Source organism: Diaphorina citri, unplaced genomic scaffold (assembly GCF_000475195.1).
Source record: "Diaphorina citri unplaced genomic scaffold, Diaci psyllid genome assembly version 1.1 scaffold710, whole genome shotgun sequence".
Lineage (NCBI taxonomy): Eukaryota > Metazoa > Arthropoda > Insecta > Hemiptera > Psyllidae > Diaphorina > Diaphorina citri.
Genome location: NW_007378143.1, coordinates 28557 through 55573, shown reverse-complemented (window position 1 = coordinate 55573; position 27017 = coordinate 28557). Strand labels below are relative to the sequence as shown.

The 27017-nt window shown below is 36.8% G+C and overlaps 1 protein-coding gene and 1 long non-coding RNA gene across 2 annotated transcripts in view; both read left to right on the top strand.

Moving 5' to 3' along the window:
- The first annotated feature begins 5239 nt into the window (after positions 1–5239).
- Positions 5240–6066, top strand: LOC113468337. The gene is made up of 2 exons (XR_003392122.1): positions 5240–5554; positions 5965–6066. It is a non-coding gene; the product is annotated as an uncharacterized LOC113468337 (long non-coding RNA).
- A 3666-nt stretch (positions 6067–9732) lies between these two features.
- Positions 9733–27017, top strand: part of LOC103511390 (protein tramtrack, beta isoform-like) — a 30486-nt gene continuing 13201 nt past the window's right edge. Inside the window, exon 1 of the mRNA XM_017444972.2 lies at positions 9733–10141. The gene's annotated coding sequence lies outside the window, so the exon portion shown is untranslated. The remainder of the gene's footprint in view (positions 10142–27017) is intronic.

The window sequence follows — 27017 nt, the reverse complement described above, 5'->3', positions numbered from 1 at the left end:
TACATAATACGTACCTATAGGTACTCAAATTTAATAATATTGCCAAAATCCTTCAACCTCAGCTGATTCCATCAAAATCAATCAAAATACACTTCCTAGGTGTTGGTGAGAATGACAAATCTGGTTTCTTGTAGATTCGAATAACGAAAGACCAATAAAACTGTCCAAATTTAATCATAGGTTAGCTACTTTATTTACAAAGGGTATTCAATTTGAACAAAAATAATCAGATGTCCAATGACATTTAACAGTAAAGAATAGAATAGGATTAGTATACATTATGTAGAATACATTGTTCACACATATTACCCGGATGAAATTCGAATAACGAAAGACCAATAAAACTGTCCAAATTTAATCATAGGTTAGCTACTTTATTTACAAAGGGTATTCAATTTGAACAAAATTAATCAGATGTCCAATGACATTTAACAGTAAAGAATAGAATAGGATTAGTATACACTAAACATTATGTAGAATACATTGTTCACACATATTGCCCGGATGAGTGCACTTTCGTAAATAAAGTAATGATAATGTCAGGTAAAATGACAGTAGATTCAGTTACCATTGCAATAAAGAAGTCTAAAAAAGGAAGAAAGATATTGATAAGATTGTATTGATTCTGTCGCCAAGAGAAACAAATTTTGATTGGGGTTTTAGTGATCTTTTGGAGGAACTGGTTTGTAAGGCTGCGGTTACACTTGATCACATTCCTTATCCTAAGACGTCATACGACGCGACGTCGCGTATGATCCAAAAATCTGATCAAGTGTAACTGCAGCCTGAGAATCAGACATCAAAATTCGAGAGACCGCTTGTAATAATTAATTACATCTTGCAGACACCGCACGTGTCTGCAAGATGTAACATATTCCATTTGTGAAATCTCCAACTGGTGAAACAGGCCAGTGATTACACAATTACACAATTGGATCAAACTTAATTAAATTTACAGATCTAAAATAAAAGACAAGTGATTTTACAGTGATCTAAAATTCCAATCGGTCATCTGCATGCGTCTGCTAGACAAAGGGTTATTAGTTCATGCGGTGCTTGTACCGCTGCAATTATGTCATGAGTGTTATGCAAATATGTTGGGAGAGGCTTGGATGATGTATGAGGCTGGTTGCCATACATCATGCGTCCGTCATGTAACTAGTGCGGCTTTCTTCAGAATGCTCTATTGCCCTTGGGTGGAGTAACATGTCTGTATGACAAAAGCGTGTCACAGTGCACTAAGAAAGTTATAGGCACCTAACCTAGGCGTCATTATAATCGTTTTACCAACACTTACCTAGGACACATTATCACCCCTACGTCTCCACCTCATGTCATATCGATTTTAAACAAATTATGACTTATACTATGTGCCTAATTTATTGTACCTAGGTCAGTAAATTGAAGGAGTTCTATCAAACAAGTTCCTACCTCACATTGTACCTACATGCTGCCATTTTAATGATGTTATCAAGCCTTGTCTGGTTGAACTAAAAGTAAACATACACGCTGCATACATATTACATACACAATTACACAATACAGACAATAAAAAAAAAAATATATATATATATATTTGCAACTGGATTTTCATGAATCAATTTTCAAAGTGACCTTGCTTCGCTAACAGAATTTTCCTCCTTCCTAAATATTACGGAAAATGTGAGCTCATCTGTGAAATAAATAACGACAAAAGGACACTACTGTAAGTCACTCTCTCCTACCTAAACCTAAAATCCAAAGTTTCAAGAACAACACTCTGGTCATCATTATCATTAAAACATGTAGGTACCTACCTACAGTGAGGAGTTACAGTACATTTCATTCCAACGTCTTAAGCAGGCCATATTTATGATTCTTACCTCTTCTTCGCCTTTTCCCGTGTTGAGACGGTTTCGGCGTTTTTCGTTAGCCTCTCAGTCAGCCCTGGCTAGGGTGATTGCTTTGGATTTTCAGAGTGGATGTCCTCCGCACTCAACCTTTGCTATTTCTTTAGCAAGGAAAATTTCAGGCTAGTATCCTTCCTGCTTACAGTACCAGAGTCAGACTAAGCTGGTCTACTCCCTGTCAGTCCCCGAGCCAAATTTATGAGTCCTACCTACATAAATTAATATCATTAATCATAATGAGATAGTAAGGAAAGTAAAAGTCGCAAAACAATCAATCGTAACAATCCAATGACTTTTTTGAGTTTCTGTTATTTTGGATCATGGCAATGGTTATTTATTTTGCTAGACAATACCCAAATATGTAGGTCTATGTAAATAGGCAGGTATGTTCAAGTACCTATTTGCATACACCTCATGGTGAAGGTCAGACATAGGAGGAAAAACATCCAAATATTTGTAACACGGGTAGGTACCTACATGTCACCTTTCCCGGATGAAAGTGAATGCAAAAAATGTCTCTACCACTCCGGTACTCAGAAGGTAATAGTGTATTTATTTTTTACAGTACCTACCTACTTAGGTATTATTTTACTTGGGTTTAATAAAAAAATACCATAAACAAGGATACAGTCGGTACGCCTTAGGTACAGGAGGTAAGCTTTACCGGCTTCAAATAACTAAATGGCAAGGCAATTTTAAAAAATCATCTTTAATTAAGTAGTCCGTTAACATAAAAAAACCTACCAATATATGTTTTATTTTTCGTATCAAAAAAAAAAAAAACAAGCTGGGTCCGTCCCTCCGGGAATTTTTTAGCCTTTAGTTTATTCGATCTTTTAAATTTCTTCTTCTTCTTTCGGTGAGAGAACAGGAAAAAAAGAAGTGAACCAATAATTCGTGTGGCTAAAATAATAACCTCTTCAGTGTACTCTTTGGATAAATATACGTAGGTGATAAAATACAGTGCCGTGTGTGACATTGTTTCTAATGATCTGACTGGAAAGATCAGAAGATTCTGGTTATTGTCGTTATCTTGCAATAGAACCTAGAACCTACACATGAAGGTGATATCAACTATCTAATTTGTGGTATTGTATAGTTTTTCTTTATTGTATTATTTCCTTTCTTCTTTCTAGTCTTATTTTGGGTATAATTTTTAGATAGCTTTGATGGATGTGTCAAAATAACCAAAAAATCAAATTGTACCCCACAAGCACCAAAAAAACAAACACCAAAAAATGTAATGAGAGAGGAGCACGAGAAAGAAGGAAACAGGAGGAAATATTTAGAAATTTAATCAAGGAAAAGTTGATTGATTGATCAAAGATTTTGCAATTCGTTCGGCGGTTTGTTTCGCAATAACTCTCGAACGGTTGGTCCGATTTTGATGACATATGGAAATTCGCTGATTAGATTTTAAAACCCCATTGAGTCATCAGATCAGGGGCTCTGTAAAGGTTCTCTTTTTTACTTTCCTTATCCTTATAGGTAAGAAAGAAAAATGTAATCGGTTCGCTGAATATTATTTTAATATGTTCAGTAAATATTCCAAACATTAACCATTTGAGTCGTCAACCTTCCGGAAAGTATAGGACGGACAGTTGGGACTTCATGTGTTAATTAGCCGTGATACCCTATTTTTCTCGGCAATTTGAAGTATACCTTCAAACTGGAGGACTTTCGGACTTCACAGGTTTATAAAAATATACCTAGCTATATTAATTTGCAATACATTTGTATATCTACCTATTAGTATATATATCTACCTATAATATAGGTATGTTTTTTTTCGCAAGGTTGCCAACATAGTTGAATTTAGCAAAAAAAAAATCTTGATCTTTATCTGGATACCTTTAGTGTTCTCATAATTTTAAATTCTGTAAAGTCATTTTTTCTGGCTTTTTTCACTTTTTTTACAAATAATGCTCGCAATTATATAAAGTCATATCAACATGTAAGGACTAAGGAGTGTAATAATGCTTTCTCCGCTAGTTTTTCAGTTTCCAATTCTGTATTTTAATAAATTCTGATCCATAAATAGGTACATATAACATTATCTTAATATGAGCGCATTATTTTATTAGGAAAATTACTGTGATCCAACACCTCAAGAGCATGCCTGTATTTTTCCTACACGCCCAACCCACGAGTTCATGGTTTCAATTACGCAATACGCACATTCTAGTTCAGTTTGTGCCACGTGCCATTGCACATTCTTCAGCGACTCATTTCTCATTTTTTGCCAAAAAATTTCAAATTCGAGTGCACGTCTTTCATCTTTCAGCAGGCGCTTTGGATTTGGAAACAAAACACACATCTATGCAAACACCACCACAAATAGTCTGGTGCAAGAATTCAATAGCTTCAACCTTTGATGAAAGAGTGATCTTTAGAGGGCTGAATTTCGTCAATTTTGAATTTAACATTAATTCTTCAGAAAACATTTTATCCAAGCACATCATAGATTAGTAACACATGACCAGCCTCAGGCACCCCAAATTTACAAATACATGTTTTAAAATGTGTTTCATCGGATAGATTAGGTAGTAAAAGACTACGAAGAATTGAGAAGCTATTACAAAGTTCGCAATTCACATGTGTACATAGGTATAGCCATTCAAAAAATAACAAAAACCATCAAGCCTCCAGATCACCCCAAATACGAGAAACGAGATATTTAGATTTACGAGAAGATGAAATGGCCCTGAACATTATTGAGCATAGGCAAAAAACTTAATTGCGAAACTTTGGTTGGCCAAGGCTTCATCTAAACATAAGGCCTCGGTTCAGAAATTTAGGCAGAGTCAGACTGGACAAGTTGGCCCTATCGTACTACCTTGGCGAATTTAAATTTCTTCTTCTTCTTTCGGTGAGAGAACAGGAAAAAAAGAAGTGAACCAATAATTCGTGTGGCTAAAATAATAACCTCTTCAGTGTACTCTTTGGATAAATATACGTAGGGGCTGGCTTTCTCCTATCCTGTCTTCCTTCTCTCTTCGATTTCGAGACGGTAAGACCTTAGCAGTTAGTTCCCTCTGTCAAACATCTTTTTTCTTAACATTGAAGTCTCGGTAATTACCTACCTAGTTTACATGGATTATGGATTCCAATCAATTTCGATCGATACAACGTAACGCGACGTAGCGCATTTTTTCTTTTTTTTTTTTCAGATGAGTGTTCCACCGCAGTTTTTATTTCGTAGCAATGGAACAACTGCTACATTAGACGCTTGTGGCCTGTGTCGTAGCATGCCCATCCCGTAGTATGCCTCTCATCAGATGGGCGAGAAGAGACACAATACTTCCCATTTCGGTCTTCTTCAGCTCTATGACTTGGATGGGATTGAATATTGAACCCTTGTCCTCCAACGCAGAGTAACAAAGCGAGCGCTTTTTCCGCACTATTCGGATTTTGGTCACTTTTTGCATTCGGTCAATTTCAATCCTGGAGAAATTTAACATCAATATTCACGGAGTGGAGGTTTGAAGTTTACCAATCTTTCTCTTTGTTTCAGTAGACTCCTACCTGAGGTCACTATCGGGTTTATTCCTATCATGCAATACGACCATCGTTTGTTTCAGCCCAAGAACAATGGATCAACCGCATTAGTAGGCAATGTGTTGTGACCAAAAACTTTAGTGGCGAATTATAGATAACACCATAATGTACGTATTAGTCCCAATGTTCCATAAGCGCAATATAGGACATTGCGAACATTTTCCCATAGCAATAAATCGTACATTTCGTATGCACAGTGCATTTCGTGACCGCTAACTGAGAACAATATTTATTTTATAGCACCGATATATTATTTCGCGCACAATATTGGCACAGACTCAACTTTCAATGCTAAATGCTTCTGTGTTGCACTTTTTTTTTTGCTGATGGAGGGTGGGGGGCGTGGGCCGTGGAGGGGTAATGTGTTGGAAAGACCCATCCATTGCGTCTTGATGGATAGGCGATATCGTACATAATAATTTACGTTGGAATATATTAGGTAGGATAGGTTTAATGCCTATAACTTTATACATAGAATATACTCGTATGTGTACACAGGGCTGTTGTTTGTTTTCAGAATTTGGCTGTTTAAGTATAAACTAGGTGTGTATGTGCCTACCTATTGGTACCTAATCATACTGGGTGTCTATTCACTGAAGACAAAGAAACAGAACAAGCAGAAAAAGGATAACAGAATTACCGAGATAGACTCCAAGATTCCCTCTTTCTTGAGAATTGACACAGCAAATACAGGTGTAATGAAAACCTCAAACTAGCAGATTTGACCCATGGATGGGTAAAGTCATATAAGAGTACACTGAAGAGGTTATTATTTTAGCCACACGAATTATTGGTTCACTTCTTTTTTTCCTGTTCTCTCACCGAAAGTCTTCTTGTACCTATGTATATCCAACCATTTACAAAAGAATGTGTGCAGAGTTTGAAAACGCAACTGTCACCTTGATCAAGTGATTTGGTTGCCTTGTGTAGGCTCTTTTCTCTCATTCCACTGAAATTCTTTGATCTTGCCTACTTTATATGGGTCCCACACAATGTCGATCGAAATCGGTGGACTGTAGCAAAGACCTATCTTCAGTTTTATTAGCCGTCTCTAATGGATGCCACGGTTTTCAGCCTTTGAGCCAAGCCTGTATATCTTAACTTCAAAACCTCTCCCGCATTTCCTCATCATCTACTCTATGGGAGTTTGAGAACCTCTCTCTCTTTCTCTTCCTCTTCCTCTCTCTCTTTCTCTTCCTCTTTCTCTCTTTCTCTTCCTCTCTCTCTCTTTCTTTTCCTTTTTGCTCCATTTCTCTCTCCTCTCCTCACCTTCTTTCTCTCTCTCTTTCCCATCACTCTCCTTTTTAGCCATCTCTATCTTTCTCTTTTATCTAGCCCTCTCTTATTTCTCTCTTTCCTTTTTAGCCCGTCCTTCCTTTATTATTACGGTAGTAATAAAGAGGTATAAGGGACGGGCTATTGTATTCGCTTCGGTGTCGTCTGTCGGTCGGTCTGTCGGTCGGTCTGTCGGTCTGTCTGACCCCATAGAAGGACTTATCCAAACCTGGTCGACCTATATATCAAATTAAACTGGTTTTTGGGGGATTTTTTTTTTTCACATTTTCTCACACAAATGAGCTCTGATCTCGAAATTTGTCGCGACGACCTATGAACTCAAAGAGAGAAAGTTTTAGGTAACACTTCAGTTGATCATTTAAGACCGAATTTAGTGTCACCTATGTTAAGCTACGCCAAGCAAGGCCAATAAATGGATGGGTGACTTAAAGGAATAAAGGGAGAACGGGCTATAGCTAGTCTTGATTTTAAAAAAATCATTACATGAAAGTAAAATCGAAAAATCAAATCAAGAATAATAATAAACTGAATATTAAATAAGGTACATATAGTTACTGATTTTCTTTAATCACGATCGAATAAACTACAGGCTAAAAAATTCCCGGAGGGACGGACCCAGCTTGTTTCTTTCCATCTTCTCTTTTCACCTCTCATTCTCCGTTTTCCTCTCTCTTTCTCTTTTCCCTCTGCTTTTTTTTCTTTTAATTCTCTCTTTCCATCTTTCAAATTCTCTCTCTCCTTTTCCTCCTCCTCTCTCGCAGTCTCTCTCTCTCTCTCTCTCTCTCTCTCTCTCTCGTCTCCTTCCACTTTATTTTACTTTATTGCAGGCATTTTTCCGTCTTGTTTTTATTGACCTTTGCTCTTTTTGGTCACGGGAGGGGCTCTCCAGCGTTTCAGCTTGGACATATTTTCGGCGTTTTATAACGTGAAGTACGGACTTGAGTTGAAGCTTGAATGTATTAGTGGAGATGTCAAGTGAGGCTCCTTAGACTACTTGACATCTACGTCTTCGCTCTGCTGAATAATGGCCAGGAGGACCAGATTTTGAGTACTTTGTTCTACTATTGAAGCGAGCCCATTGGTTGCTCTCAAACTTTTTGGCCAATCAGATTACTTCGTCGATCTTAAACTAAGTTTAAACTTAGATTTTGGTTCCGGTCTTAAGGGAACGCTGCCTCATCGATTAACTTAAAGGCTGGACGGTTTGCTGATTCTCTCAGGCTCTCATGTCAAAGTACTTATTTGGTAGGTATCTTACAGGGACCTCAAACTTTACATTAGGTAATGAAGAAGCTGTAATAAAATGAACTGGTAACAGAATGTTCAGTTTTAGCATCCAATAAGTAAGTCTTCTTGACTTTTCAACATTCTTTAGTCTTAAATTTTTTTGGTCCATACCGCAAGTTTTCTTTTACACTCTGACTTTATTGCGGATCCGCAATTACCTAATTACATACAAGAAATTCTGATTAAGTATATGCCACAGAAATTGCATTTGTAGATTTGTACCAGTCATAATTTATGTATCATACAAGATATTGTATGTTTATGCGAATAATGATAGGTACCTATGTAAAATACCTAATTAAGTTATTATTTACAGCCACAGAAATTGCATTTGTAGATTTGTACCAGTCATAATTTATGTATCATACAAGATATTGTATGTTTATGCGAATAATGATAGGTATGTAAAATACCCAATTAAGTTATTATTTACCTAGAGCAGAAGAGGAGTGTTACAGTTTCGGCCGCAGTGATGAATATGATACCGGTACTTGGTGTTTCCATTGAACTCACAACTCTCATAATCAGGCGGATTCCGTTTCCTGTTAGATTTGAGTTCTGATCTGGTTTGTGGACTCACTAATATCTCCCACATGTCTGTACTTTAGGTCTTTCAACCCAGTCTGCGGTCTGTCTCAAGTCAGATAAGCCTTACTGACTGCGTGCTGTTATAGAACTCAGAGGTTTGGTGAGTTTCGAAAATTTTGCCTAGTCCATAATATAAATGTTGTGCTGTAGGAGATCAACATAATATTAAATATTATTTGCTTTATCGCGAAACAGTCGCTGCAAGAACGAAAGTTCCGATGTTGGGCCCTTGGCCCTACATCATCAGCTTCTTCTTCGCATGCCTCTCCATACCGGATGTTGGCGATCATCATGTTGTTGATTGGATCTGTTGTTTGTTCGGGACTGAGCTAATCAGCAACCTCTAAAGCTGATGTAACCTTGTTGCCTTAGATGATGAAGTACTGTCAATCCCTCAGTATTTATTCAAAGAGAATTGTACCACAGAGTAGCTAATTTCATATTGGTCCAAATAACAGTGAGCCTACTAAGATGCCTCGTGCTGCAGACAGTTTTCTACCCAGACACCAGACATCTTAATCTCAAGCCCTTCGCACAAAATTCTCAAATACAACTCCACATTATGAAATTTTCCTAGAAAAAACTTTTAATGTTTGTGTTTATTACTGAACTTATTAGGTAATTGTGTGAAGCTCCAACGCCCTTCCCCCATAGGTATGGTTTGTACTAGACCTCTCGCCACCAGTCCAAACAAAACATAACAAGTTGCTAAATCATATCAGGAGCTAGGTGTTTCTTTAGAGAAGAAATATTCTTGTCCACTCATATCTAACAAACCATTTGCCACCTATGTATAGGTATGAAAGGAATACCTATAGTTAACTATTGTCCAGGTCAGTCTCCACTGGTCAAGGTTCAGAACTATCAGTAAAATAAATTTCAATAAATAACTAATCAAATTATTCAATAATTTCTAGAAATATAAAGAACGAAATAGTCAGAGCAGCTACAACTGAGCTAGGCTATTCTGATCGTGGCGCGACTACTAATTTAGTTAATAATGTGTTTATGATAGGACCTAACACAATCAGTCTGAACCTAAAATAATAATAATGCTAATACTGAGAGCAGAGCAGTGACTGACTCCGCGCAAAACATTGCTCGTGTGTGCGTGAGTGAGCGAATACCCCTCCTACTATTGCAAAAAACACTTCGCCAAGGCTAAACACGAACATTTTTTTGCAGACGGGACTCTGACATCAGTAGTATGCAGACGATAAACCAAGTACCATAGACCACAGCGGCCAACACAAAAGTGCATCCTAGCGAACCTCGGCACTTGGGCAAATTTTCATAGGAAATTTTTTCCTCCCGATCAATAAAATTTTCGCTGTCGCTCGTTTGTCGAATGAATGTTCGCGCCCGCCACCGCCGTCTGTTAGTTATTTTGTTTTGGATTTTATTTTGACGGATTCTCGTGTGCGCGACTGCCAGTCGAGAGTCGACCGGCAACCTTTCAACAAGCCGGTTGTGTCGGACTTACTTCTAAATGTGGGAGCCTGTGTTCGTTTTCATGTAGCAAGGTAAGACATTTTTTATTATCATTTTTTGATAACACTGTAAATACTTTTTCCCCGAAAAACTATATTTTTTTTAAAGATGAGTGTTTCACCGCCGTTTTTATTTCGTAGCAATGAAACAACTGCTACATTGGACGCATGTGGTCTGTGTCGTAGCATGCCCATCCCGTAGTATGCCTCTCATCAGATGGGCGAGAAGAGGCACAATACTCCCCATTTAGGTGCTGGGTCAACACGAGAACACCAGAAAGTAACCCGTTGAAATATTTGCAATCGAAAAACGAGTATAAATTTTTTGTCGATGGTGGGATTCGAACCCGGGACCTTCTGCATGGCAATCAAGCGCGTTACCACTGGACTCCTTCTTGGATTTTTATTTGTCTCCTTCTGAGAAGTTTGGTCATTACTTCATTAGTGACGTTCTTTTGTTTCACTATATTCTTAGGAATAGTCGCACCGAGTTCTGCAAAGAAAGGAAAACCAATGTAAAGAAAAGATACCTGAATAGCTTCAACACATTCCTTGCTTGTGTACCCATCGTGATGGAATTTTTCCTCATTGATGTAATTATTATTATCTGTTATTTTTCGTGTGGAGAGGCACAATACTCCCCATTTAGGTGCTGGGTCAACACGAGAACACCAGAAAGTAACTCGTTGAAATATTTGCAATCGAAAAACGAGGTCCCGGGTTCGAATCCCACCATCTCGGACAGGTTGTTCGCAATTAGTAAATTCTGTAATGAAACCCATCATACGGGTTGATCGTAGTCACTGGTACTCACCCAACAGTTAGGGGGCACCCCATATACAAGAGGGGAGGGTGTTGATTTGATTAAATGAAGGGGTGGATAAGTAGATTCATATTTTCCTAACTACCTACCTAGGTGGCTTTGCAAAAAACTAGACATGTGACATTGAATCCATCATGTGTTTTGAAACCGGTCATTTTTTCAAAGACCTTAGTGAGTATTTTATTTGACCTATAGGTTTTAGTTACCCATAGGCAGAATATAAAATAAAATTCTAATATCTAATTGGTTAGATGAGACACAACGAATAGTATTTTTTCCTCATTTTCCCTCACCAAAGGGATTTATGTACTGTATTTATTATGCAGACACTCAATGTGGGGATTTACATAGTTAATAATATATTTAAACAAAAATATTATCTAAATTAATCTACATTTTATATGAGGTGGGACCATTGCCTGTAGCAATCTCATCCACCTTCCCACCAAAAATAAATATCTCGGTGAAATTAATAAATTATTCAATATAATAATTGAAATAGGCAATTTGAACTGTAGATAGGTACTTTAAGAAGAAACGTGTTAGTTTTTTGTACGTAGGTATCTACTACCTAAATGTATTTTTCAACAAAAGTTTGCTTAACTTTTGCCCCAAACATATTTAGGTAGACACTGTGATGAAAGCATGCATGCTATTTATTTAAATTTAAGGATTATGCTGAACAGGATTTCCTTGAAACTTTGTAATTTTGGTAATCCCAAATAAACTAAGCGCAGAAATTAGAAATTGCTTTTATTTTATAAATAGGATCTATGAAAGATGATCCAAAAATCACTTGGTTAACTGCCCAGTTAATCAAGCCTCTCCGACGGAACTTGACTTATGGTGTAAACAGTAAACCAATCCGAGTGGCAACATTTGTTGGACTAAAAAACAACCACAAAACAGTGGAAGTTGAGAACTGCTGAAGATGCTACTACTATTAGGTTAGAAATTGCTTTTATTTTATAAATAGGATCTATGAAAGATGATCCAAAAATCACTTGGTTAACTGCCCAGTTAATCAAGCCTCTCCAACGGAACTTGACTTATGGTGTAAACTGTAAACCAATCCGAGTGGCCACATTTGTTGGACTAAAAAACAACCACAAAACAATGGAAGTTGAGAACTGCTGAAGATGCTACTACTATCATCTTCTCGTAAATCTAAATATCTCGTTTCTCGTATTTGGGGTGATCTGGAGGCTTGATGGTTTTTGTTATTTTTTGAATGGCTATATACCTATGTACAATGTACATACATGTGAGTTGCGAACTTTGTAATAGCTTCTCAATTCTTCGTAGTCTTTTACTACCTAATCTATCCGATGAAACACATTTTAAAACATGTATTTGTACATTTGGGGTGCCTGAGGCTGGTCATGTGTTACTAATCTATGATGTGCTTGGATAAAATGTTTTCTGAAGAATTGACGAAATTCAGCCCTCTAAAGATCACTCTTTCATCAAAGGTTGAAGCTATTGAATTCTTGCACAGACTATTTTGTGGTGGTGTTTCCATAGATGTGTGTTTTGTTTCCAAATCCAAAGCGCCTGCTGAAAGATGAAAGACGTGCACTCGAATTTGAAATTTTTTGGCAAAAAATGAGAAATGAGCCGCTGAAGAATGTGCAATGGCACGTGGCACAATCTGAACTAGAATGTGCGTATTGCGTAATTGAAACCATGAACTCGTGGGTTGGGCGTGTAGGAAAAATACAGGCATGTTCTTGAGGTGTTGGATCACAGTAATTTTCCTAATAAAATAATGCGCTCATATTAGATGTTATATGTACCTATTTATGGATCATTCCACTCCGTGAATATTGATGTTAAATTTCTCCAGGATTGAAATTGACCGAATGCAAAAAGTGACCAAAATCCGAATAGTGCGGAAAAAGCGCTCGCTTTGTTACTCTGCGTTGGAGGACAAGGGTTCAATATTCAATCCCATCCAAGTCTTAGAGCTAAAGATTCTAACGAATTTGAGACCGATTCACAATGCTTGACACCACCCCATATGGGCGTTGTTGGTACTCACAGGTCCTGCTAACTATTTTAGCTATCTTCTTGACTTTTTTGTTTGTTTGTAAAAATTTATACCTACATAACTAACTGCATCAGATGCTAGTATACAGATAAGGAGATGTTCAAATTCAAATACATCATTGGTATAGTATAGACCATACAAAAGGTCTCGGGTTCATCAGTTTTGACACAGGCCACAAGCGTCTAATGTAGCAGTTGTTCCATTGCTACGAAATAAAAACGGCGGTGGAACACTCATCTTTTAAAAAACAAACAAACAAAACAAACATTCACAATGCTTGACGCCACCCCATATGGGCGTTGTTGGTACTCACAGGTCCTGCTAAACAGATAAGGATTTCAAATACATCATTGGTATAGACCATACAAAAGGTCTCGGGTTCATCAATATCCGGTTGATACAGAACTTTCTTTTGATATTTTGTACATATCTAAATACTGCTATATTTAATTTAGCAATAAATATTATGTGTCCAATAAAACAGTCATAATATTCTGTCTCAAGGCCATGCGAATTCTACCCAAAAAGATACCTACAGATTGGCATCTTGAAATTTTTTCATAAAAGTATGAAACATTTCGGTCTGTGCATCAAATACCTATATGTAGGTACTTTTATGTAGGTAGCTAAAAGATCCACATATTGTGAATAAATATTATTTCAGATCTCAATCTAATTGATATCAGTTGGGCTCTAGTTCGCAGTCTGCTATAGATGTGGAAGCTCATTTACATATAATTATCATCTTCCCATCAGATGAGATAGACAGCTCAGGAAGGTCATGCTATCAGTCTATGCTATGAGACGGTACGAGCATGTCTAATAGGTACACTTATAGCATTTCAGATTAAAATACAGATGCCAATGCTCTTGAATTTACTGGAGAAATGAGACGGAAAACAAATAGTTTGCCTATTTGCGTAATGGGTTAATTCGGTATGTAGACTACACTTTATTGTAACTGGATGTAGATGTGACACCCATGATCATCCATCAACCCGTTTGGATCCCAGAATCAGACTGTAAAAAAGAGACATTGAGGGAACAATACAATGGCTGCTTATATGATGAATCTCTTCATCAGGCAAAGAATTTGCACTTTCGTAAATAAAGTAATGATAATGTCAGGTAAAATGACAGTAGATTCAGTTACCATTGCAATAAAGAAGTCTAAAAAAGGAAGAAAGATATTGATAAGATTGTATTGATTCTGTCGCCAAGAGAAACAAATTTTGATTGGGGTTTTAGTGATCTTTTGGAGGAACTGGTTTGTAAGGCTGCGGTTACACTTGATCACATTCCTTATCCTAAGACGTCATACGACGCGACGTCGCGTATGATCCAAAAATCTGATCAAGTGTAACTGCAGCCTGAGAATCAGACATCAAAATTCGAGAGACCGCTTGTAATAATTAATTACATCTTGCAGACACCGCACGTGTCTGCAAGATGTAACATATTCCATTTGTGAAATCTCCAACTGGTGAAACAGGCCAGTGATTACACAATTACACAATTGGATCAAACTTAATTAAATTTACAGATCTAAAATAAAAGACAAGTGATTTTACAGTGATCTAAAATTCCAATCGGTCATCTGCATGCGTCTGCTAGACAAAGGGTTATTAGTTGATGCGGTGCTTGTACCGCTGCAATTATGTCATGAGTGTTATGCAAATATGTTGGGAGAGGCTTGGATGATGTATGAGGCTGGTTGCCATACATCATGCGTCCGTCATGTAACTAGTGCGGCTTTCTTCAGAATGCTCTATTGCCCTTGGGTGGAGTAACATGTCTGTATGACAAAAGCGTGTCACAGTGCACTAAGAAAGTTATAGGCACCTAACCTAGGCGTCATTATAATCGTTTTACCAACACTTACCTAGGACACATTATCACCCCTACGTCTCCACCTCATGTCATATCGATTTTAAACAAATTATGACTTATACTATGTGCCTAATTTATTGTACCTAGGTCAGTAAATTGAAGGAGTTCTATCAAACAAGTTCCTACCTCACATTGTACATGCTGCCATTTTAATGATGTTATCAAGCCTTGTCTGGTTGAACTCAAAGTAAACATACACGCTGCATAAATATTACATACACAATACACATACAATGCACAGATAGGAAGTAGAAACGCCAAATCGTACTGCCCTGTTGCCACGCAATAGACAAAACAGCACCACACCGATCCTATAACCAAGAGAGAATTCATATCTCAAATTAACAATAAACCAGGCATGTAATTTGCTGAGCGCAAAGATTTTGCGAACCAGTCATGCGTCAGAGGCAATTCTGTGTTCACGCAAAAAAGATCTACAGGATGTATTATAAATATGAAGGGGTGTGATTACTGAGTTGGTCTCAAATCGATGAACTGAACCGGCTAGAAATTTCTGGTGAAGTTTGAGAAAACTTGTCTTTTATCTGAGATTGATACCTTCATAAATCATGCTCTGATCTGAGAAAATCTTACCTGAATAAGAAATTCTCTGAGATTCCAGATAAAACTCACCTCTAAAGTCTGATTCGAGAAAATTTTCCTCTAATCTATTAAACTTAGGGGACTCAAAACGAGATGCGCCCACCCAAATTTCGATTATGAAAATTTGACCCACATTAGAATTTCTCATGGCCTTGCATTCTTTCCCTGTATTTATCGGTAACAGGAAGTGAAAATTGGTCTTCAATCTGGGAGAGAGGCCCTGACCCTGAATGCCTTTGTCAAGGAAATTTCGAGTATGAATAAAGTCAGGGACTTTCGAGTATAAATGAAATATGCTTTGAGAGAAAACTATTGGTCTTCAATCTGGGAGAGAGGCCCTGACCCTGAATGCCTTTGTCAAGGAAATTTCGAGTATGAATAAAGTCAGGGACTTTCGAGCATAAATGAAATATGCTTTGAGAGAAAACGCGATGAGAGTCGACTAGTGACTGATCTGGCCTGAGGGTCATATAAATACTCACCTATTTATAACAACATTTGATGCGTAGGTTTAGGTCCCAGCGGCAACAAACATTAATTCGCTGATTGTATCCCAAGTGTCTGCACTATTTATATTTATTTATGGCATGCTTTTTTTGTCATGTCAGCAAAAAAGACCGGCCAAGGTCAAACTGATGTCTGGAAATTAGAAATCCTATTGAGCAAGTAAAGACTATTTAGCGACAAATTATGCTTGCATAGACAGCACTAGGTAGGAGTCGGAATCTCCTGGGTTCCATTACCAAATTTGACGGGTTGGGAATGTCATATAATAAATTTCAAGTTGACTTCATATTTGGACATTTTACAAAACATACCTAATTTATAAGATTTTTTCCCTCCTTTTATTGTTATTGCTCAAATTAAAAAAATATTGAAAGGTGTCCGACCAACAACGATTGACTTCAAAAGAGTACCAATGTCATTGTCATTGCTAATTATTATCTCAACTCAAGAGAATCAACAAATCATTGGTAATTCGGAATTCAAAAACAAATTTTCCTCATAAGCCTGCTGTTCCTCTAAAATTTCCTGATAAAATATCTTATCACATGGTTTTTTCCTTTACCTATTATTCATGTCTTGTGATGGTTAACCGGAAGACATCAGAAATCATTCAAATAGAACCTACCAAAACCAAATAAAATAATACCTGAAGATCGAAGACCCGCAAGCGTGTTTCTGATGAGGGACATACTATGGATATGGACTTATGGACACGCTATGACAGACATGTTTTGACACAAAGATCTCGTCCACCTCTATCATTTTCACGCTTTTAAACCAATAAGAATTTTATTATTTCATTAAACAATAATATTATTGATTTACTTTTTTATGGCGTATTTCGTACTTCTTTTTTATCTCTTTAATGATGAATCTAATGGCTCCATGTGATAAAACTCGTCATAAAAAAAAAAAAATAATGATAATCCAGTGTGTGCTCTTTATGAACTTATGACAGCCTGAAGAGAAAATCATAAACAGACAATATTCCTCATATTCTGGTAAACTTTAATAGGGAAATGTCTGATTTATTCATCTTCACTCTTGTGGTTTTGAGTACTTGCCTTCCAATTGAAAGGTCGGAGGAGCAAAATAATGATAAATTGTATACAGGGTGGCGAGGAAAATATTTCATTATTATTTTAAGTTAGCCTCCATTCACTAGGTTTGTGGTTTTGAGTACTTGCCTTCCAATTGAAAGGTCGGAGGAGCAAAATAATGATAAATTGTATACAGGGTGGCGAGGAAAATATTTCATAATTATTTTAAGTTAGCCTCCATTCACTAGGTTTTTATTTCCACTGTACTAGGTATTGAACCTCAATCCGCTTGATTGAACCTTATCAGTTCGAATATTAGCTTTTGATAGAAGGCTCAAAAGGTTTTGAAATGTGATACCAAAATTGAAAACTAACTTGTAAACCACCCTATATCTTTATTATGATATTCATAACAGACAAATTCGATTGTAAACTGTCCTAACACTCTGAACTGTCAGGCCCTGTAGTAACATCTTTTCCTTAATTTTTACGTATAGGTGTTCTCTTTCCTTGCCCAAGGTAAACACTACCTATAGTCCTATACCTTCCCTTTTTTAACACATACCTTGTACTAGGTATTGAACCTCAATCCGCTTGATTGAACCTTATCAGTTCGAATATTAGCTTTTGATAGAAGGCTCAAAAGGTTTTGAAATTTGATACCAAAATCGAAAACGAACTTGTAAACCATTCTATATCTTTATTATGATATTCATAAGAGACAAATTCGTTTGTAAACTGTCCTAACACTCTGAACTGTCAGGCCCTGCAGTAGGTAACATCTTTTCCTTAACTTTTACGTATAGGTGTTCTCTTTCCTTGCCCAAGGTAAATTAGGTAAACACTACCTATTGCTTCCCTTTTTTAACACAAACCTTACATCTACCTAAATTTTTTACCTATTTTCCGCTAAATTAAATTTAGACCTGAGTTTTTATAAGTACATATTATTTTATTTTTTTTTTTTTACAGACTTCTGTCCAGGGACTTGAGGGTTAGAGAACAAGTTTTGTTTTAATTGCTCAAAGCTGAGCCAGCCAGCCCCACCAATCAAAAGTTCGCTACAAGTTAGATATCCACGAGTAGTTATGAGATGTTATAGTAATATTTGGGATTGCTATACCATCAGCAAAAAAAAAAGTGCAACACAGAAGCATTTAGCATTGAAAGTTGAGTCTGTGCCAATATTGTGCGCGAAATAATATATCGGTGCTATAAAATAAATATTGTTCTCAGTTAGCGGTCACGAAATGCACTGTGCATACGAAATGTACGATTTATTGCTATGGGAAAATGTTCGCAATGTCCTATATTGCGCTTATGGAACATTGGGACTAATACGTACATTATGGTGTTATCTATAATTCGCCACTAAAGTTTTTGGTCACAACACATTGCCTACTAATGCGGTTGATCCATTGTTCTTGGGCTGAAACAAACGATGGTCGTATTGCATGATAGGAATAAACCCGATAGTGACCTCAGGTAGGAGTCTACTGAAACAAAGAGAAAGATTGGTAAACTTCAAACCTCCACTCCGTGAATATTGATGTTAAATTTCTCCAGGATTGAAATTGACCGAATGCAAAAAGTGACCAAAATCCGAATAGTGCGGAAAATGCGCTCGCTTTGTTATTCTGCGTTGGAGGACAAGGGTTCAATATTCAATCCCATCCAAGTCATAGAGCTGAAGAAGGATTGCTATAAAATTTTCGCACAGATTGGCAAGGTCATGTGGAGGGAAAGGCGCGCGGATATGTTCAAGGTCATAGCCGAATTTTTTTGCACAGAATATCATGTTTCCCTTTCGCTCCCTACGTCTGGAATCCGATGGAACCTTGTGTTCCGCTATTCATGGTTTCTAGTGAGTGATTCTGGGTGACAAACCTTCTTTCTTCATGTTTGATAGGTAGGAAAACTTGTCTCTTATAAATTCTTTTGTTATTGGTAGCTGATAATTTCCAATTATGTATTGAATTACAAACTGAACTCAGAACGAGTCATAATCGTTAATAACATTATTGCTGAAAGCACTGGGCGTGGTTAATACTTGGAAGTATTCTTTGACTTTGTCACCTTCAACTCTAGAAAATAATGGTAGGTAGATATCAACTTATGCATCGTTGCGTTGGGGACTCAAACCCTTGATACGTCATTTTTGCAATGAGACAACCTCTAAAGGTATCATTCCTAATCCTATTTATTTATTTATTTACGCAGTTAATTTATTATACATATTAATAATTAATCGTAGTCAGATATTATTTTGATTTTTAGGGTGATTTTAATCTGAGATCAGAAAGTTCACAAAAATGTTCAAGTTGACAAAGTGCAGGTTCATTTGTGGGAGTGGGGAGTGCAGATTTATTTGTGGAATCGGGCTCTGGTCTACGGTCCACGCGTCCACGCCTAAATATCAGTCGTTGTGGATATATGTAGTGTTGTCTCGGGATACCAGATACCCAGACCTATGTGTCCAACGAGCATGTCTAATAGGTACACTTATAGCATTTCAGATTAAAATACAGATGCCAATGCTCTTGAATTTACTGGAGAAATGAGACGGAAAACAAATAGTTTGCCTATTTGCGTAATGGGTTAATTCGGTATGTAGACTACACTTTATTGTAACTGGATGTAGATGTGACACCCATGATCATCCATCAACCCGTTTGGATCCCAGAATCAGACTGTAAAAAAGAGACATTGAGGGAACAATACAATGGCTGCTTATATGATGAATCTCTTCATCAGGCAAAGAATTTGCACTTTCGTAAATAAAGTAATGATAATGTCAGGTAAAATGACAGTAGATTCAGTTACCATTGCAATAAAGAAGTCTAAAAAAGGAACTTATATTGATAAGATTGTATTGATTCTGTCGCCAAGAGCAACAAATTTTGATTGGGGTTTTAGTGATCTTTTGGAGGAACTGATTTTGAAGGCTGCGGTTACACTTGATCACATTCCTTATCCTAAGACGTCATGCGACGCGACGTCGCGTATGATCCAAAAATCTGATCAAGTGTAACTGCAGCCTGAAAATCAGACATCAAAATTCGAGAGACCGCTTGTAATAATTAATTACATCTTGCAGACACCGCACGTGTCTGCAAGCTGTATGCCGAATTCCACCAATGACACAGAGATTTTGGGCAACGAAACATATTCCATTTGTGAAATCTCCGACTGGTGAAACAGGCCAGTGATCTAAAATTCCAATCGGTCATCTGCATGCGTCTGCTAGACAAAGGGTTATTAGTTGATGTGTCCAATAAAACAGTCATAATATTCTGTCTCAAGGCCATGCGAATTCTACCCAAAAAGATACCTACAGATTGGCATCTTGAAATGTTTTCATAAAAGTATGAAACATTTCGGTCTGTGCATCAAATACCTACATGTAGGTACTTTTATGTAGGTAACTAAAAGATCCACATATTGTGTACCTTTCAAAGTAGGTACACAGGGTGATTCAATGCAGGTACCTAGGTGATATATGTTCATCTAAAGGGGGGTATCAACCTCATGTGAGATTTATTTATTCTCAAGTAGGTACGAACCTACATAAGACGACTCTGTCTTGAAAGTGAATATGACGGGCAAAAAGGAAGAAATATGTAGGCAGGTAGTACAGAACTTGAAATAATAAAAAAACGAAAAAAAAAAGACAAAATGCAAGTTATTCTCTTTTATTAATTTACTTTGTATAGTTTCAAAAAATATAATAAGTGAATTTACGACGGTGTCTTTATAAATCTGAGCTCAAACAGTGAAACCCTGGTATATGCTGAACCTCTGAACAACCGGCAGGTATTCGAAAATTTCGCGCCGAGTGAGAAGAAAAAAAATCCACCAATGAAGGCCTTTAGGAAATGTCATTATAGGATAGGTATTTCAAATTAAATGAGAGCTGGTGAAAAACTGAAATGGGCTACGGTAAAATTTGTGACAGACCGGAAACTTCAAATCAAAATGTCCTACTCTTTGGCTGCCGATGCCGTCCGTCCGATTGAAATGCTGATGGTTTCAAATCATATCAAATACCTAATTTCCTGATTCCGTTTTATCGTACACAATACCCGATAGGTATGAATGAAGTAATGCAACAACAGCCCCTGGGTGTCTTTAAACAAGATTTTCACCCCTTGCCCTTACACAGTTATACTTAATACTTATTTATTTAGGTACCTACCTACAAAATTGAAAAATCAAATTCAGCATCCAGTAATAGATACATAAGAGGTTTCAATATGCACCTAGGTAATTATAATCAGGTCTGGTTTAACTCATAACAACCACACCATTACCTAATTCACCAATTTCTGCGAGTAAAATTGAAATGTGCACTTGTGTTTATAAGGTAGTTTACAACATTATTATCTACTTGCTAAATAGACAACAATAATAAAAAAAAATATATTTGCAACTGGATTTTCATGAATCAATTTTCAAAATGACCTTGCTTCGCTAACAGAATTTTCCTCCTTCCTAAATATTACGGAAAATGATGAGCTCACCTGTGAAATAAATAACGACAAAAGGACACTACTGTAAGTCACTCTCTCCTACCTAAACCTAAAATCCAAAGTTTTAAGAACAACACTCTGGTCATCATTATCATTAAAACATGTAGGTACCTACCTACAGTACCTACATTTCATTCCAACGTCTTAAGCAGGCCATATTTATGATTCTTACCTTTTCTTCGCCTTTTCCCGTAATGAGACGGTTTCGGCGTTTTTCGTTAGCCTCTCAGTCAGCCCTGGCTAGGGTGATTGCTTTGGATTTTCAGAGTGGATGCCCTCCGCACTCAACCTTTGCTATTTCTTTAGCAAGGAAAATTTCAGGCTGGTATCCTTCCTGCTTACAGTGCCAGAACCAGTCTAAGCTGGTCTACTCCCTGTCAGTCCCCCAGCCAAATTTATGAGTTCTACCTACATAAATTAATATCATTAATCATAATGAGATAGTAAGGAAAGTAAAAGTCGCAAAACAATCAGTCGTAACAATCCAATGACTTTTTTGAGTTTCTGTTATTTTGGATCATGGCAATGATTATTTATTTTGCTAGACAATACCCAAAATAGGTCTATGTAAATAGGCAGGTATGTTCAAGTACCTATTTACATACACCTCATGGTGAAGGTCAGACATAGGAGGAAAAACATCCCAATATTTGTAACACGGGTAGGTACCTACTTGTCACCTTTTGTTAATACCCAATGTCTGAGTTTTGCCGACATATAGGTTTCTGGATTTTTTTCTAGGCACACAAAGGCGAAACGCTAAAATTTTCTTTGATAAATTCACAGTACTCTCAGCAGAGGGATAGAAAAGGTCCTTATTTTCCCCAGTATTTTGATCCGATTTTTATATCCAAGTACCTACCTATGTACATATTCAATTTGAAATTCAACACTTTTACATGGAATGTGAAAGGGTATAATTATGAAGACACCCAAAAGTCCCCTTGTCTATATGTATGTACTTTCTCCAAATGTTCAATACTTAAATTTGGATAAATGTGAATATTAATCACCTTACCTGTATAAGTATTAGGTATTGTATGTTTACCTATCTCAATCTTAAATCCCAAAATGCAAACAAGCCAAAATCTCACCCTTGTCTATATGTATGTACTTTCTCCAAATGTTCAATACTTAAATTTGGATAAATGTGAATATTAATCACCTTACCTGTATAAGTAGGTATTGTGTGTTTACCTATCTCAATCTTAAATCCCAAAATGCAAACAAGCCAAAATCTCCACCAATGTCGAAGATAAACGAGTTGAAAGACATCCAAACATTTTGTATGGCACTGACCTAACGTCCCTTTATACAAGCACCAACATTATGAAACGCAATACTCATGGTGGTCAATATGTTAATCCGATGCTATGTGTATGGGCAATGGGCTAATGGGCAATGCACTGCATGGGCAGTATACACTGATGACATTGGTCATCACTTATCCATCCGGACACACTTCTTCTTGTTCTTCCTCTCGGAAAGGCAATAACGTTCCGGTCCAGGCAGAAGAAAAAGAAGAAGAAATTCTCTCAAGTAGGTGGCTGCCTAATGATCTTCCCAGTGCAGTTTTCGAATAAACGAAGAAAGAGAGAATAATTTTTATGTGCTCAAACGCCAAGTTTAGAATTGACTTGCATTCAAAACGGAGAGTGTGTGGGGGGCACATCAGCATCATAGGGTGAACGGACTCTCGTGGTATGCCCCCGCCCCCCTCTGTAGTGCCCAATAAAGAAAACAACACGAGAGATGGACAACATAGAGAAAAAAAAAAAAAAATGATGTGGGCACTAAAATTATTATCAATTTCTTTTTCTCTCTCCAGTCTTCGTCGAAGTCCAAAGTTGGAAAGAAGGAGAAATGACAGAGAAGTGCGAGAAGAAAATGGCAGGCAATGGAATAGATGAAGATTCTGATGACAAGCATGATGACTTGGATGATGAAAGATTAGAAAAATATTAAAGCACATTATGAGAAACGTCATTTCTATCATTTAGTAGGTACTTCGCAATGTTATTGTTATGAAATTATGACACTCAGTTACCACGATGTAGTTCAATTTGACAAAAAATACTAGTTCTGTAAATACTCGTATAAAACTATATTAGAGATAGATAACATATCTGTGGAAGCTTTAGCAGAACATGATCCCATATCACATGCATGTGTTGAACAGTTCATGCTATTGTGCATGTTCTATTGTCCTCAGGCATTCATACTTTTTTTCAGGTCTCAAATTAAATGATAATACATTAATACATATTATGTTGGGCGTTGGTTTATTTCCCAAAAGTCCAAAAGGCCGAAGTCCATTGTGACTATGGCTGGTAGTAGCTCAATACTATTCTAATTTGTTTCCTAAAAACGTGTCTGGAGAAGTAACTAAGTAGTATGTAGAAGCACATCTTTTATCCAAACATTCTCAGAGCACCGACACCTTTCCCTTGAGAAGAACTCTAAACCAGAACTAGAAGTAAGTAAAGTTAATAATACATATTATGTTGGGCGTTGGTTTATTTCCCAAAAGTCCAAAAGGCCGAAGTCCATTGTGACTATGGCTGGTAGTAGCTCAATATTCTAATTTGTTTCCTAAAAACGTGTCTGGAGAAGTAACTAAGTAGTACCTATGTAGAAGCACATATTTTATATAAACATTCTCAGAGCACCAACACCTTTCCCTTGAGAAGAACTCTAAACCAGAACTAGGAGTAAGTAAAGTTAGATGTGGTGAAGTCTACATTTTATTTAAATTATGAGGGATTCAAATTTCCGAAAGTCAACACGTGTCGTTAAAACAAGAGTAATGTTTAGACCTAGATATTCACATCCTGCAAAAATTACTGGCGTGCGAAAACAAGAGAGAAAAAATGTAAAAAAACTTGTGTAAAAACAGAACATTTCAGTATAACTGTGTATTTGGATAGTATGATCCAATAGAATTTGGCATATCTTGATAAACAAGCACATGCGAAAGTAGACCTAAACAAAAAGCAAAAATACTCACATTCACATTGAGGCGAAATACCTAGCTATCGGTAAGCAAATAATACCGTGTGCCATTGGCATGAAATTGGCACTGAACCATTAATTAGGTTTAATTGGAAGATTTGAAAGTCTAATTCTCGGTTAACCTATTAACTTCTAAGAATAAGTAAGGCACACGTGGCACAGAAATTAGGAGGGTATCCATAAATGTAATTAACTAGGTATTAACTTTTTGGTGTTGTAAAGTTGTAGTTGTACCTACTAGGTAGGTACCTACTTTTAATATTTTTACTACTTCTAAGAATAAGTAAGGCACACGTGGCACAGAAATTAGGAGGGTATCCATAAATGTAATTAACTAGGTATTAACTTTTTGGTGTTGTGAAGTTGTAGTTGTACCTACTAGGTAGGTACCTACTTTTAATATTTTTACTATCAACTTATTTTAACATTTTCAACGAGTAAATCTGCAAAGTATAGATACCTAGTATGAACTTTATATACCTTTTCCCTATTTTTCCAATGCACGACCACATAAATATTTCAACATTGAGTCAAGCAATAATATCAAGTTAATAGTTATTTACTTGTTTATAAAAATCAATGCTACATATACATATCTACGGTAATACTCATCATCATAAAAGCATTAAAACCAGATCTACAGATCAAATCGCATTTCAAGTAGATTGTTGGTAGGTGCCAACTTTTTTCTATCCAATTCTTGACAAGGAACATGTGGGTTTCTGAGACAAACCACCCTAATGAAGATTTAAGCCCAGTTCAGACTCATGATTGATAATAAATGTTTTGATAAATTGAAACGGAATGTGTAATACAGAGGTTCTTGTTTCATTTCATGGCAATGGTTACCTGGTAAGCTCATTGATTAGGCTCTAGACCAGAAGTAACTATCTGCATTCATGATGTTGTGTTCTCTGTGGGACATGATTTCAATTTGTTTGATTGTACAACGGTAATTTATTGATTTAATTTTTTCGAATCCTTGAACTGTTGATCTTTCCCCTATAGGAAACCAAGGTGCTTGTTGAAACTGATACACCTTTAGATCTCTTGTAATTTTCCAGTCTCTTCCTGGGATCAAAGCACATCAGAAACGGGTGCCACACCCGTAAAACACTGATTTATCTGGAACAGTAGGCACAGAAGTGTTTTGCTATAAAGAGAGTAATCAGCACAACACAGTACCCTTTCTATTGTACCTCTATCCCGCAATCCCGCTACCATCCAGCAGAGATAAACGAAACCAGTTTGCATAAATTAGAACTCAAAATATCCAAACACTCAGAGAGAGGAACCTCAATGTAAATTTCTTTGTCAAACTACCTAGACCTAACCTAGGCCATATTGTGCGTGCATGACCCACAGACACTCTGATGGGCTGGTTAGCTTTATGATTCAGTTCGCTCAAAATTAATTCTGCCTAACCTACGTCTTAAAATCCCGTTAATTTGTTCTGCGTGAGTTGTGCTATTAGGCAGAATATTTGGAGAGGTTATAGACCTCTATATTGAGTATGATTCGGGTGCTAGTTCCGCGCATGGAATAGGCATATGGAATTTATGTTGTGTTAGGTACCACGTGTACCGGGTTCGATGTTCTGACTGATGATCATTGTGTAAATAAACACGCTCCTATTGACTTTATTACGCGTGTTACACACAGACGTTTTGAGAAATGTATGTATGAACTCCAGAGAGTTGTTTTTATAAATATGAATGATGAAATCAATGCCTAATACTTTCTTCAGTATAAATGTTGAGGTGAGCCGGGAAATATACCCACATCATTCGGAGTTTAGAACTTTAATTATCTGAACGGAGAGGATTCTTTAATCTGAATAGTTGTAGGTATCTATTGATTCAGGATTTCAATAACAGCTCTCCAGAGAGTTGTTTTTATAAATATGAATGATGAAATCAATGCCTAATACTTTCTTCAGTATAAATGTTGAGGTGAGCCGGGAAATACACCCACATCATTCGGAGTTTAGAACTTTAATTATCTGAACGGAGAGGATTCTTTAATCTGAATAGTTGTATCTATTGATTCAGGATTTCAATAACTGAACTGAAGTCTGAGCCTTGAATAACCTCCTACAGACTTACGTCCGCGGATTGAGAATTGACATCTTAGATATATTATTAAGACCAAAGATCTCTCATCTTATATAACTGTAAAGAATATTCATCAGCTCAGTTAAAATTTAAAAGTTACTGAGCTGAACTTACACCCATATTTATGAACAAAATGCTGGCTCTTAAGTTCGTGCTAAGCATAGTCTCAAGGCATTTGATTGGTCAATTTTGACTTGAGACTGATCTAAGAACGATCATTCTTGTTCATAAATACGAGTGTGAGCCTTGAATAACCTCCTACAGACTTACGTCCGCGGATTGAGAATTGACATCTTAGATATATTATTAAGACCAAAGATCTCTCATAACTGTAAAGAATA